The sequence below is a fragment of the Cynocephalus volans genome, chromosome 10 (assembly GCF_027409185.1).
Source record: "Cynocephalus volans isolate mCynVol1 chromosome 10, mCynVol1.pri, whole genome shotgun sequence".
NCBI lineage: Eukaryota > Metazoa > Chordata > Mammalia > Dermoptera > Cynocephalidae > Cynocephalus > Cynocephalus volans.
This window is the reverse complement of record NC_084469.1, coordinates 94,423,829-94,436,534: the sequence shown is the minus strand read 5'-3', so window position 1 is coordinate 94,436,534 and position 12,706 is coordinate 94,423,829. Positions and strand designations below refer to the sequence as shown.

Sequence of the window (12,706 nt, the reverse complement as noted above, 5' to 3'; positions counted from 1 at the left end):
CCACCTGGCCGGTTCTCATCCACAGGCACTGGCCGGAGCCCTGGTCACTCTCCCTTGTAAACAGCTGTATTTAGATATAGTCCTTATATCACACGTTTCAGGTTTTTTAGTTGAGATATAATTCACATACCATAGAATTCACTGAAGTGTACGCCTAAGTGTTTTTTACTACATTCTCAAAGTTGTGCAACCACCATCTCTATCTAGTTCCAGAACATTCCATCACCCCCAAAGAAACCCTGTCCCCATCAGCAGTCACTCCCATCCCTCCCCCAGCCCCCTGGCAACCAAAAATCCATTTTCTGTCTCTGTGGACTGGCCTGTTCTGGACATTTCATGTAAATGGAATCGCACACTGTGTGGCCTTTTGTGTCTGGCGTCTGTCACTGAGTGTGATGCGTTCAAGGTTCATCCACATGGTAGCATGTGTCAGAGCCTCATTTCTTTTCATGGCTGAGTGATGTTCCATTGTGTGGGTGGACCACGCTGTGTGTGTCCATTCATCCTCGGTGGACACCTGGACTGTTTGCACTGTTGGCTATTGTGAATCAGTATGTTTCTTCTCGGCCTCTGCAATGGCCCAGTCCCAGGGGACCTGTCCACAGCTCTGCGCAGCTTCATCCCAGTCTGCATCTCTTTGCTCCCATCTCAGGAGCACAAGGCCCTCTGCCCCGTGCACTTTATCTTACCGTTGTGAAGAGTTTGTTACCTGGCCGCACCTGTGGGTGATAATCAGTCCCCTGCTTGGCACAGCTCCATGCAGGTTTTTATAGACAAACTTCATTAAGTACCCTGTATACTTGAAAGATGGAGATTGCCAGAATGTCCTCCAAAGGCGTTTCTGTTCCTACCCATAGTAGTTAAAGTCGCTGCTTCCCGTGCTCTCGCCAGTACTGAACCTGAGTTTTTTCAGCTCAGACAATCTGAGAAGTCAGGACAGTCTCTGTTATTTTAATTTGCATGTCTTTGTTAGAGAGGTGGAGTGATGTCCATCTGTGTGGCCACCGTGTTTCCTTTGTGGCTTTTGTCCATTTTTCTGTTTGATCTGTGGGTCTGTTTCTTATTGATCTGGAGGAAGACTTTGTATGTCATTCGTTCAACAACTATTATTGAGTTCCTGCTTGGTGCCCAGCACAAAAGGAAGTGTGTGTGCTCACGGAGCTCCTGTTAACAGGAGGCACACAGGAAACTGCACGCGCCGGACAGCAGTGAGGTGAGAGGCGGAGGGCGAGGGCTGGGACAGTGGCTGCAGCATGTAGGACGGGCAGGGACAGCCTCACTGGTGACATTTGAGTGGGGACCCCAAGCTGGTGTTGAGTGAGCTGCATGTACAGGTGACCAAGGGAGGTCCATCCTGGCAGCAGGAAGAGCTGGTGCAAAGATCCTGGGGCAGGAACACACCTGGTGTGTTCTGGTGTGTTCTGGGAGCCCCTAGGGGGCCAGTGTGTGTAGCAGAGGAGAGGGGCAGGGGTGAAGCCAGAGGCCGGGGCAGGGCCGGTCTGGTAGCAGAGCAGGGAGGCCACCAGATGAGGGGGTTGGTGCTTCTGTCTTAACAGACTTGGTTAGAACAGTTGTTCATGTGCAGAATTATTGTGAAGAGTTGAGTAGAGGGTTCCCACATACTCACACCTGGTGTCCCCGCTGTCACACCTTACTCAGGTTTCCTCAGTTTCCCCCTAATGTCTGCCCCTGCAGGAAACCAGAGTGGAAACTGCCAAGGGGTGGGGTGGGGCTGCAGATCTTGGGGGCCCTTGGTGGGGTCCCTCTAGTAAGGGTCCCCTCTGTAGAGCTGGCCATCATTTCTGGAATTCCGGGGCTTGGCTCATCCTGGGAAAGTGGGTGGAGCAGCTCCTGTCTTGAGTTGGGCCGGGAAGAGACCCTCGTCCCCTGACTTTACTGCCCCTTTCCCTGTGGGCCACCTGAGGCCAGCTGTAGAGGTGACCCAGGGGGGTGTTTCCCAACCACCAGCATTGGCTGCAGAAGCTGCTGTGCACGGCCTTCCCAGCAGCCCGTGCTGCGCAGATTGTTCTGTGCTGTGAAAGTAGCTCGTGTTCTTTGTGTGTGTTGTGGAAAATACAGAAAAGCACAAAGAAGGAAATGCAAACCACCCCATCCATGCATAACATTCAACATTTTGGTATACTTATTTACAGACTCTTCGTTACCTACATTTGCGTGTGTTTCTGTATATAATGTGTCTTTGTGTAGATCAGCAGGATGTCGGGAGCTACTTGCTTGAGTTTGTGACTATGTCTCCTTAGACCAGGGTCTCCACACCGGGGCTGGATCCTTCTATGTGGTGGGCCATCCTGGGCACTGCAGGTGCCGAGCAGTGTCCCTGGCATCCACCCACTCCATGTCAGGAGCACCCCTAGTTGTGACCACCATACATGTCCCCAGACATAGCCTAGTGTCCCCTGAGGGGCAGAATTGCCCCCCGGTGAGATCCCCTGGATTAGGGGATTCCACAGACCCCCCTAAAGACTCTGCATCCCATAATCATATCCCCGACTGAGGTCCCAGGAGGCTGCACACGTTTAAATCCACACACTGAGTGGGGAGGGAGAGAGGAGGTGAGGCCCAGAAGCTGGGGTTACCTGGTTTGTACCCTCTGCCCCATCAGGGTTTATTCTGGCATCTGCTGTGAGCAGGAATTGGACTTGATTTTTTCCTGTCCCTGGTACCAGCCTCCTCCCGTCACCATCGTTCCGTGGCCCCTTCTCCACCCAGGCTCTGCCGCCTTACTTTCTTTTTAGATTTTTATTAACGACATCTTCAAACGCACCCAAACTTGGAATAGCACGGTGAGCTCCCGTGACCCCTGAGCCAGATCCAGCAGCTGCCTGCACTTTGCCTACTGAGCCCCCTTTTCCCACCTCAGTTCTTTTTTTGTGTGTGTGACCGGTAAGGGGATAATAACCCTAGGCTTGGTGTCGTCCGGGTGAACCACCCCACTTCTTTACATGGTGTTTTAAAGCAGGCTCCAGAAGTGCTGTAGGAGGCTCCTCTGAAGGGGCTGCTTTTAGCAGGGGCGCGATACTCCTCGGTGATATGACCCTACGGTGGGCTTGTCTGGCCGGCTTGGCTGGCGTAGCCCGAGGCTCCGGCGGCTCTAGCCTGCTCACACTCCTTCCAGGGCCTCCTGCATGTGAAACAATTGCTCCTGCGCCGGCTCTTGCGAGGGAAGCCTCAGAGCGCCCCTGAGCCCCGCTGGGCGCCCTGTGACCTCTGCCTCAGTCATGCTGCCCGGTCTGCATTGGCTTCTGTTAGAGTAAATGTGGGCTCATGACCCTTCCGCTGTGCGTGTGCTGCTGTCCCCGGAGTGAGGCTGCCTCGTGTGTGACAGGGTCACCATGCTGCCCCTGGTCTTCGCTTCCACCTCCTTTAAACTGCATCCTCCTTGGGCCAGGGTCCTCCACGCCCCTGGGGACTGTCCTCACCTCATGACGCAGGTGTGTGTTTTCTCTTCTGTCCCCTGTTTATTGGGTGTTGGATTTTTTTGTTCTCAAGTCAACGTATTAAAGTCCATCACTGGCTTAGTTCTCTGATGTCGTCCTAGTCCCAGGCTGGCCCCGACTGGCTGTGCCTCAGACTGGATCCTCAGCGGGAGGGTGCGCTGCCTATCCTGTCTCCATGGGGCGTGTGTGAGTCGCGGAGGCTGCTGAGCCCACGGTGTGCTGGCCCTGCCTACACAGGGTTGTTCAGCCCCTGGTGCAGACGGGTGTCTGGGTGGGGACTGACATGTCCAGAGCTGCCTCAAGGGGCCACACCTGTGTCCAGGCGCTTCCGGGATGAGCATCGAGTCTGTGCAGCAGGTGGTCTGTGCTTGCCCGGCCCTGGGCCAGGGGCCATGCCGGTGATGTCATCCCAGGAACTGTGACATCACGGAGTGGAGATAGCCAGAGAAGGGGGTTCCTGGGGCCTCCACAGGGGAGCTGGCTGGGGGCTCTGACAGGATGGAGGACCCCAAAAAGAACAGGGCAGGTAACTCACCAGAGGGGAACTCCTGTGGAGGACGAGTGTGGCCACGATCCCAGGGCCTGTGAGGCCAGTGCAGCGTGGGGGCTGGGCTGGCTGTGGGCCCGTCCTCTGCCCACCCTTCCAAGGCCTACGGATGGCCACAGGGGCAACTTCTCAGTCACTGCAAGGAGAAGTCCCCTTGTCCATGGAGCGCAGTGAGGCCCAGGGTCACAGTTGGCCTTTGCAGCCAGGCACAGATGATGGCCCCGGGCAGTGGGAAGACTCCACATGTCCCCTGAGCCTGAGGCATGCCCCTTGCTGTGCACAGGGTCACAGCGATCAGGAGGTCAGGAAGGCCAGAGCCCCAAGAACCCCTGGGACGGAGTTGTGGACCCATGGGTGGGTCAGGCTGAAACTGGGTTAATTTTAGGGCCGGTATGGGATTGGCTTCCCTCCTCCTTGCCCAGGATCATTATTTTTAGCTCTGGCAGTGCCTTGGCCTGGGCCAGGACTGACGTGGGCGTTTCCACTCCCCTGGGTCCCAGGGTCCCCTCCCTCAACTCAGGTGTGGCCAGGGTGGAGACCATGGCTCCAGTCTCCTGTGACTCTCCTCCTGTTGTCCTCACCTTCCCAGGTCTGGTGTGGCTTCCCTTGGGCAGCTCCACTGGGACAGAGTGTCACAGGAGAGGCCTGGCTGTGCCCTTGCATCGGTGGTGGGTGTTTGGCGACAGACTCTGTGTGACTGACTGTCCCTCCAGGGAGCTGGCTGTGCCAGGGTCTGCCACCCTCAGAAGCCTCTGCATCTTGGGGTGGCAGCTACTGTTCGTGGGTGGGGGGTGGTGCAGGGGTCCAGACAGAGGTCTGGGAGTGCGGGGGCTTTCCTTCTGACTGCATACCTACCTGCCATAAGAGGCTGCGGGGCAGCCCAGACCAGCCCATCTGCTGTCCTCCCAGCCAAGTGCCACCCCGGCAGCCATGGCTGGGGCATATGGGCAGGGATGTGTGGGTGGAGGGGATCATGACAGGGGCAGCAGGGTCACTAGCCTCTCTCCAATTTTGCACCTGGCTGTCCACTTCACCCGGGCTAGAGGCCCAGGCAAGGGCCTGGCATGAGGAGCAGGACAGCAAGGTGAGCCGCCTGGCTTAGGGTGACCGGCTCCTCTTCCACGTGTGTCTCAGGTGTGCGGCAGGTCCCTCCCTGTGACCCTCAGCAGAGGGGCCTCCTCAGACCCTCCCTGCCCCTCCCAAGCCCAGCCCCCCCCGCCCCACCTGAAGCCATGTTTATGGAGGTGTCCTGGCTGGTTCTCAGCCTGTAGCCGTGTGTGCGTGCGCGCGTGTGCGTGCGTGCGTGTGTGTGTTTGTGTGTGTGTGTGTGTGTCTCAGGGCGTATACTGGGGGACGCGTGTGTTGCCTGCTGCAGAGGTGAGAGTGCCCTGGGCTGGGCTGGCTTACTGCTATCACATGACTATGGGTGCTTGGCTGCTCTGGGCCTCCGTTTCCCTTCTGTGAACTTGGGATGTGGAATCTTTTTCACAAGACCATTGTATGGGCATGTGGATTGTTGGTAGGCCAGCTCTGAGCACGTAGAAAGAGCTTGATAAACACCAGATGCTGCCTCCGCCATCATCCATCAGGATGGATCTGCAGAGGAGGATGCTGTCCAGCCCTAGGCTTCACCATGGGGGCTTTGTCATGGGGACCCTCCAAAGTAGCCTGCGGGTGTGTGAGTCTCAGCAACTTTTTGGCCCCCAAAGGTGGCTCTGCAGTTTGCACCTGGGTTGTGAGGCCCCAGAGGACGTGGGGCCAAGACTGCTGAGACCACTGCTGCCATGGTTGCTTCCAGAAGAACAGGGGCCGGCCCGTGGCTCACTTGGGAGAGCGTGGTGCTAACAACACCAAGCCAAGGGTTGAGATCCCCTTACCGGTCATCTTTTTTAAAAAAAAAGAACAGACGTCATCAGGGTTGGCCGCCACCCCTGCTCACCACGTTGACTGCAGACGCCTTTGTACCTCATGTCCCGTGCATGGCCACCCCTCCCCACCCAGGGTGCCTACTACACACGCTGGATCAGTTTTGTGGTTTGTGGAACAGAAGGAAACTGGGAGGGCAGGCAGGACCCGCGCTTGCTCCTGACGAGGCACGGCCACCCGCGGGGACCAGTGTTTCCTTCTCCAGAGACGCAGCTGAGACTCGCTCCAGCAGGTGCCGGCAGCAGATGTGGTGCAGGCACAGCTACTGCTCACTGTGTGACCCAGGCATCCGGGGTGGTCTCCCGAGATGTACCAGCGGAAGCACACCTGCTCCCCTCATTCAGGAGGAGGGTTTCAGGATGGCTCCACTGATAGTGATTGTGCCGATTTCCTCATGGAGGTGGTAGGCACCCAGTGTGAGTCTGGAAGAAGCAGGGCCCAGTGCATGGCTTGCACAGGGGTCGGGGTCCTCAGGACCGAGGGTCTGCCCTCCCTGCCTTCACTTGAGTGGTGGGACTTTGGGCTCCCACTTCCCTGCCAGCATCAGTGCCCCTGGGCCCACAGCCTGGAGGGTCTGCCTGCTCCTCACCCAGTCCCTTTCTGAACACCAAGTAGGGGAGGCCAAGAGGCCTGGCAGGGTGCCTGCTGCCGTAGAGGACATGGCACGTGGAGGGGATACAGGGAGTGGTTGGTGCCCTGAGGACAGGAAGTGAGGCACTGAGGCCACGGGGCCTGCTCCTCTCTGGCGAGAGGGGCCTTATCCTATAAAGTCTGCAGTCCTGTACCCGCGCTCTTGGTGGATGAGGGTGTGAGATTTGGGGGACCCCTAACTGGGCCTGGGACTTACAGCCAACTCCTCACAGACATGAGAGAAGAGCCCTGGGAAGGTGGAGCCCAGCCAAAGCCTCTAAAGCCCCAGCCACAAATAAAATTCACCTCTCCATGCAGTCATGGAACCCTGTCACCTGGAAGTGTCCTCATGTGGTCCCTGCCAGCGCCCGCAGGGGCTCTGTCCCTGTGGTTGTGCCTCACGGAGGACACAGAGCCTGTGGCATCCAGGCCTGGCTGCACTGCACCCATCCAAGTGCATGTTCTCTGTGTCAAGGGCGGGCACCGTGTGTTCATCCCTCCCATGCTGATGGGCGTTTCGGTTATCTGCAGATTCGGGAGCTCTTGAGGTCAGCCACGAACGTGTACGTGGGTTTCTGTGCAGCGAGTGTCTTGGTTCCTCCTGGGCAAACACTGGTGCTGGCTTCTGTGGGCAGCTTTGCTCTTGGTCACTTCAGACCTGCAACCTGGTGGTCTCTGAATGGGCAGGTGGCTTGGGATGTGGGGCTGCAGGGCAGGGGTTCCTGGAGGGCAGGTGGACAGCAGCTGCCTGGCATGTGGGGCCTCGCACGTCTGAGTCCCACTGAGTGGGCACACTGCGGATTTCTCTTTCTTTTGTTTTTGATTGATGGACTTTATCTTTTAGAGCAGGTTTAGATGTCCAGAAACACTGAGCAGGAAGTGCGTGCATCTCTGCTGCCGAGTGGGGTTGGTGCGTTGTTGTCAGCCCCATCCAGGACCCCCACAACCTTTGCCAGGAGTCTCTTCAGACACATCCTTGTCCTTTATGACCAGGTTCTGTTTCATCCTGAACTAAAGAACTGGTGCCCACCAGAAGGGGTTCTTTGCTTTCCCCCAATGGTTTGTTAATGTCCTGACCTCAGGGAGACTGTGCGTGGGGGTGGGGTGGGGATCACCCCCGCCTGGCTGGTGAGTGTCCAGCGTTTGTCCTGCTGGGCCTGCCATGGTGACCCATGACCCCGTTGCCCCCTTTGCAGGGTCTGTTTTACCTCCTTGGCTCCAATCTCTTCCCTAGGGTTCAGTTTGCTTTTTTGTCCAAAGTTGTTTTTAGAGAAAATCTCAGAATGGATTTTTACACAGAAGCCATCTGGTGGCATCCCAGGTCCTCCTGGTGGCTCTTCCCTGCCAGCCACTTGGGCCCTGGTGGACGCATACTGGCAGCTCTGGGTGGTTCTGATTGTCCCTCACCCGGTGGCCTTTGCTGTTCACACCTCCTGTTTGCTCACACCGTTTGCATTGGTTTCTTATACATTGTTCATGTACCGTACAGCTCTCCCTTTCAAAATGCATGGCTCGGTGGTGGTGGTGTCTTCACGAGGTCATGGGTCCCCCAGAACCGTCTGATGCCGGAACATTTCATCACTGCAGAAAAGAAAGGGGTGGTTTTGTTTTCAACTGGAAATTTCTGGAATTTAATTTTTAAGTCTGCGACCTGACAGGCCTGGTTTGCTTTTGCCTGGGGGGTCAGGTGGTCTCCTTTTCCCTCCCGTGCCCCCTGCGGCCTGTGTGTCCTCTTCCCTCCCGTCTGTGGGCCTGAGCTCTGGGTGCGGCTCTCTGGTGGGTGGGCGCCAAGTGTTTTTCCTGACACCGAGTGGCAGCGGCTCATCCACACCAGCCCTTTTCTGGTCCCAGCCCCTGGGCTGCCGCCCTTCTGTCCAATACATTGGGGGTACCCGGGACCCCCTCCTGAGGTTCAACAGTTTGCTAGAAGTTTACCTGTTTATTGTAAAGGATACAACCCAGGAACAGCCAAACAAGCCATTGAGGGCTTCCTTGCTCACCACACCTGCGTTGCCCTGTTGGCATAAGCTTAGATGTGGTTGGGGGCTCATTATGAAAGAAAGACTCCTGTCACTTGGGAAATTCCAAGGGTTTCAGGAGCCCTGTGCAGGAGCCAGGATGAAGAGCAAACACGTGTTCATCACACACAGCAGTGTCCTCCCGGTCCAGGGGTGTGCCCTCTTCCATCTGGTGCCTCAGGGCAGGCCCTTGGACCGCCCCCTTCCTTGAACGCTCATCCCAGGTGACGGTCTGCATTGGGGACGTCACCTCCTGGGCATTCTTGGTCCCCTGGTCAGGAGAGTGGGGATCGTGAAGTGTGGGCTGGCCACATGTCTCGTTGGGGTCTCTGAAGTTCATGGAGATTTTACATCCGACTGCGATGTGCTGTGTGCTCCATGCTTGCTTTGTGTGTGTGCGTGTGTGTGCATGTGGGCAGGTTTGTCATTCTCTGATGAGAAAGAAAACCCAACAGTAAACAACTTTCAAGTGTCCGTGATTGGAGGAGCAGGTGCGTAAATTCGATAACCCTCTCCTGTGGAATCCTGAGTGGGTTTTCCAAAAGGAGGAAGCTATTCCTGTGCCTATAGACCGTCTGGGTGTGTCTGGGTGTGCCAGGTGGGCAGGGTGGCTGCCGTGGGGGTGGAGGAGGGGCTGGCCCCAGTTTTCCACCCTGAAGGTGCTTCACCAAGAACAGACATCTCTACAGAAGTCCCTGCACTGTGTTGGCCGTGTCCTGTCTCGGGGGTGTCTGGTTTCCCAGCTCAGGTGCAGCCTCTGCCTGTTCCCTCCTCCCCTGGCCCTGAGGTGTGTGGCTCCGGGTGGCTGCCCATGTCCCTCCCCCATCCCCCCGCCCCGGCTCCTCCGTTGCCCCATGAGACCCTCGAGGCCCAGGGGCTTGTCACAGTCACCAGCCTGCTGGTTGTCACCTGGTCATCTTCGCCTGAGCTCCCACACCATTGTCTGCAAAGCGCCTGCAGTGGGCAAGCAGATTGCTTGTGAGCCAGAGCACGCCCAGCCATGACTTTGGCCCAGGCTGTTGGCAGACACTCCAGCAGCACAATCAGAGGTGCAGAGGGGTGGTGAGAGGGAGCGGAGGGCAGTGGGGACGGCGTGGCAGACGCACTCACTCTGTCCCCGCGGGAAGGAAGCAGCTGTGCGGTGAGCAGACCGCTGTGCATGGCTGTGCCGTCCCGTCCCTCACAAAGGCCCTGCTGGTGGTCTCAGGAGCTGGGCGTGTGGGGGCCCCCTAGATCCCAGCTCAGCTGTGTCCACGAGATGCCCAGCATTGGCCAGTGATGTGTGGAGGAGCTGCCTGAATGTGGGGTATTCCAGCCCAACCCCATGGCCCCAAGTCCCGTGCCGGAATAAATATAGCTACAGAGAGTGGGGGGAGAGAGATTTGCTTCCCACGGATCCCCCACTAGAGTACACTGTTTTTCAAATGAAGAGATGCTGCCTCCAAAATGCCCTGAACAGCGCGTTGGCTTGTAGAAACTAGATTAACAGCAGGTAGGTTTTTTCTGGTGCTTTAGCAGTAAGGAGGAGAAGTGTTTCTAGAAAACTAGTGGCCACTAACCGGGGACAAGAAGGTGCCTTATCACGACCTTTTATTCAGCCACCTCCATGTCCAGCAGCATCGCAGGGACTGGGCACCCGCCTGATCCAGTGGAGAAAACGTGTCTAACGTAAACTGGAACAGCCAGGAGATGGAAGTCAGACCACAGTGCAGTTCATTTCCCCGCCAGGATGGCTGTGACCAAAAGACAGACCACAGAGAGTGCGAGCAAGGAGGTGGGGAAATCGGAGCCCGTGTGCACGGCTGGCAGGAACATGAAACAAAATGGTGCAGTCACTATGGAAAAGAGGCTGGCAGTTCCTCCCAGATTGAAATAGTTTCCATAAGACCCAGCAATTCTACTGCCAGGTACATGTACAAGAGAAATGAAAATGCAGTCCACACAGCACAGAAACTTGTACACACACGTCCACAGCAGCACAATTCACAGCAGCCTAAAGGTGGACACAGCCCAAGTGTCCATTGACAGATGAATGGACACACACAGCGTGGTCCCTGCACACACTGGAACACCACTCAGCTGTGAAAAGGAGTGAGGCTCTGACATGCTACCATGTGGATGGACCTTTAACACATCACACCTGGTGACAGATGCCAGACACAAAAGGCCACATAGTGTGCAACTCCATTTACATGAAATGTCCAGAACAGGCCAATCCACAAAGACAGAAAGTGGAATGGTGGTTCATTAAAAATTTCGTATCACACAATTTACAAATAATAGTGAAATGTATGGTACTTTGTTTTAAGTTCCACGTAGCCTGTTGATTCTCAAGAAGTGCTTTTGTCAGATTTTTGTGTCATTGGCCACCCTGTGAGGGTGTGGCTCCACATGCACCCTGGTGAGCGTGATTTTACTTTGCATGGGACCTGAGGTGGAGTAAGTAGTTTTCACATGTAACGGCACCAGCCATGACCACGTTTACATTTAATCTCCATTATTAACAGGTTCCAGGTCATGTTGGGTCCAGTGAGGCAATAGGTAGGGCTCTGAGTGTCGTGTTGGCCAATTTCAAGGTGTGAATTCTCCAGCATGGCTGAATCTCAGGGATGTCCCTGGACATAGAGCTGGGAAACGATGCTGCGTTGTCATATGCTGTTTCTCCGCACAGACATGGCAGACATAAACAACCCCAGGAGCACAAAAAAGTAAAATGCAGGAAAGCAATGTTTAGAGTACCAGTTACCTCTGTTTTTGATATAACTTATTTAGTTGTACGTTTGTATAAGTTACTTTAATTTTCAGTAGTGGCTATGCCCAGTTGGCTTCCCAAATTCCTGCAGTTTAACAGTTCTCCCCGGCCAGCTGCTCCCGCTTGTTGCTGTGGACAGTGTCTGACTGCGGCTTCCCTGACACTGTGAAGGGGGCTCCTGCCTGTCCTCTGGCCAGCTTTCCCAGGACAGGGAGCGGCCGGTTCCCTGGGGGAAGAGAGGAGACAGCAGGGCACAATGGTGCCGTCACTAGTTCTTCCGTATTACCACATTGCCACTCTGTTCCCATGGGTGACATTGGGGTGGCCACTGGCCCTTCGGTCTGTGCATCAGGCGAGGCCTTTGGTGGGGTGGGCAGTGCCAGCATCTGTGAAGGCAGCCCCGGCACCCCCGGGTGGCACCATGTCCACCCCCCTGCCTGGCCCTGCTGCAGCCCACCTGGGGCATCCTGAGGAGGGGCGGGGGGCGGCAACCTGCCCCTGTCCTGGTGCTGCTGCTGTCCTGGGGCTGTCTCTGCCCCCGGGGCCTGGGGGTCAATCGGGTCTGCCACCTGGTGTCAGTGTGTGGTCACAGCCGCCATTTCGTCACCTCATCCACCATGAACCTCGCGGGCACCCACATTTTATCCTTTGGTTTCACCCTCCACCCCCCCAGGGTCCCATTCTAGTTGCTCACAAGAGCTCATGGCAGCGGGGCTGGAGGGACGGGAGCGGGGCTGCTGCAGTTGGACTCTGAAGGACAGTAGTGGGGAGGGGATGGTGCCTGGTTCCTACTGAGCAGCAGGGGTCACGGGGCAGGTTAGGGGTGGCCCGTGGAGGCTGGTGCATGCAGCCTGTTGAGCCTTGGGGCTGGGCTAGGCCAGTTTCTGTGTGCCTTAAAACAGGGTGGCCACAGGTGGGTCTGTGGGGAGCAAGGGTGGTCAGGGAGGGTGGACTGTGAGCTGATTCTTAGAGCCAGAGGTCTCTGTCGCCTCCCCTAGGGCAACGAGTTCACTGCCCGCCTGGTGCCTGGCCCCGCTCGGGTGGCTGTCCCTCATTTTTGTCCCTTTGGGGCCCCTCCTTTTCTTCCCTAGTCAGACCTTTGCACAGGAGGTGGGGCCAGGCCAGACCCACCCCTGGTGTTGGTGACAGTCCCATGCACGGCCAGCTCATTCGGCTCCATGGTGCCACTGAGAAGGAAGCCCACACCTGTATCAGGGCCCCAGGCGGGGGCTCCTGGGTCAGCAGCACAGGCCAGCCAAGGACCCCCTACCAGGCTGCTCTCCTGCACCCATCGTCACCCAACTGGCCACAGTCCCAGGCTCTTGAAACTGGGCCCAGGGCTTCGGCATCCACCTGCCATCACAGGGTGGATTGG

The 12,706-nt window shown here is 56.7% G+C and overlaps 1 protein-coding gene across 1 annotated transcript in view; it reads left to right on the top strand.

The window, feature by feature from the left end:
* CSNK1G2 (casein kinase 1 gamma 2) overlaps window positions 1-12,706 on the top strand; it is a 29,936-nt gene that overhangs the window by 6,041 nt on the left and 11,189 nt on the right. The gene's annotated exons all lie outside the window — the stretch shown is intronic.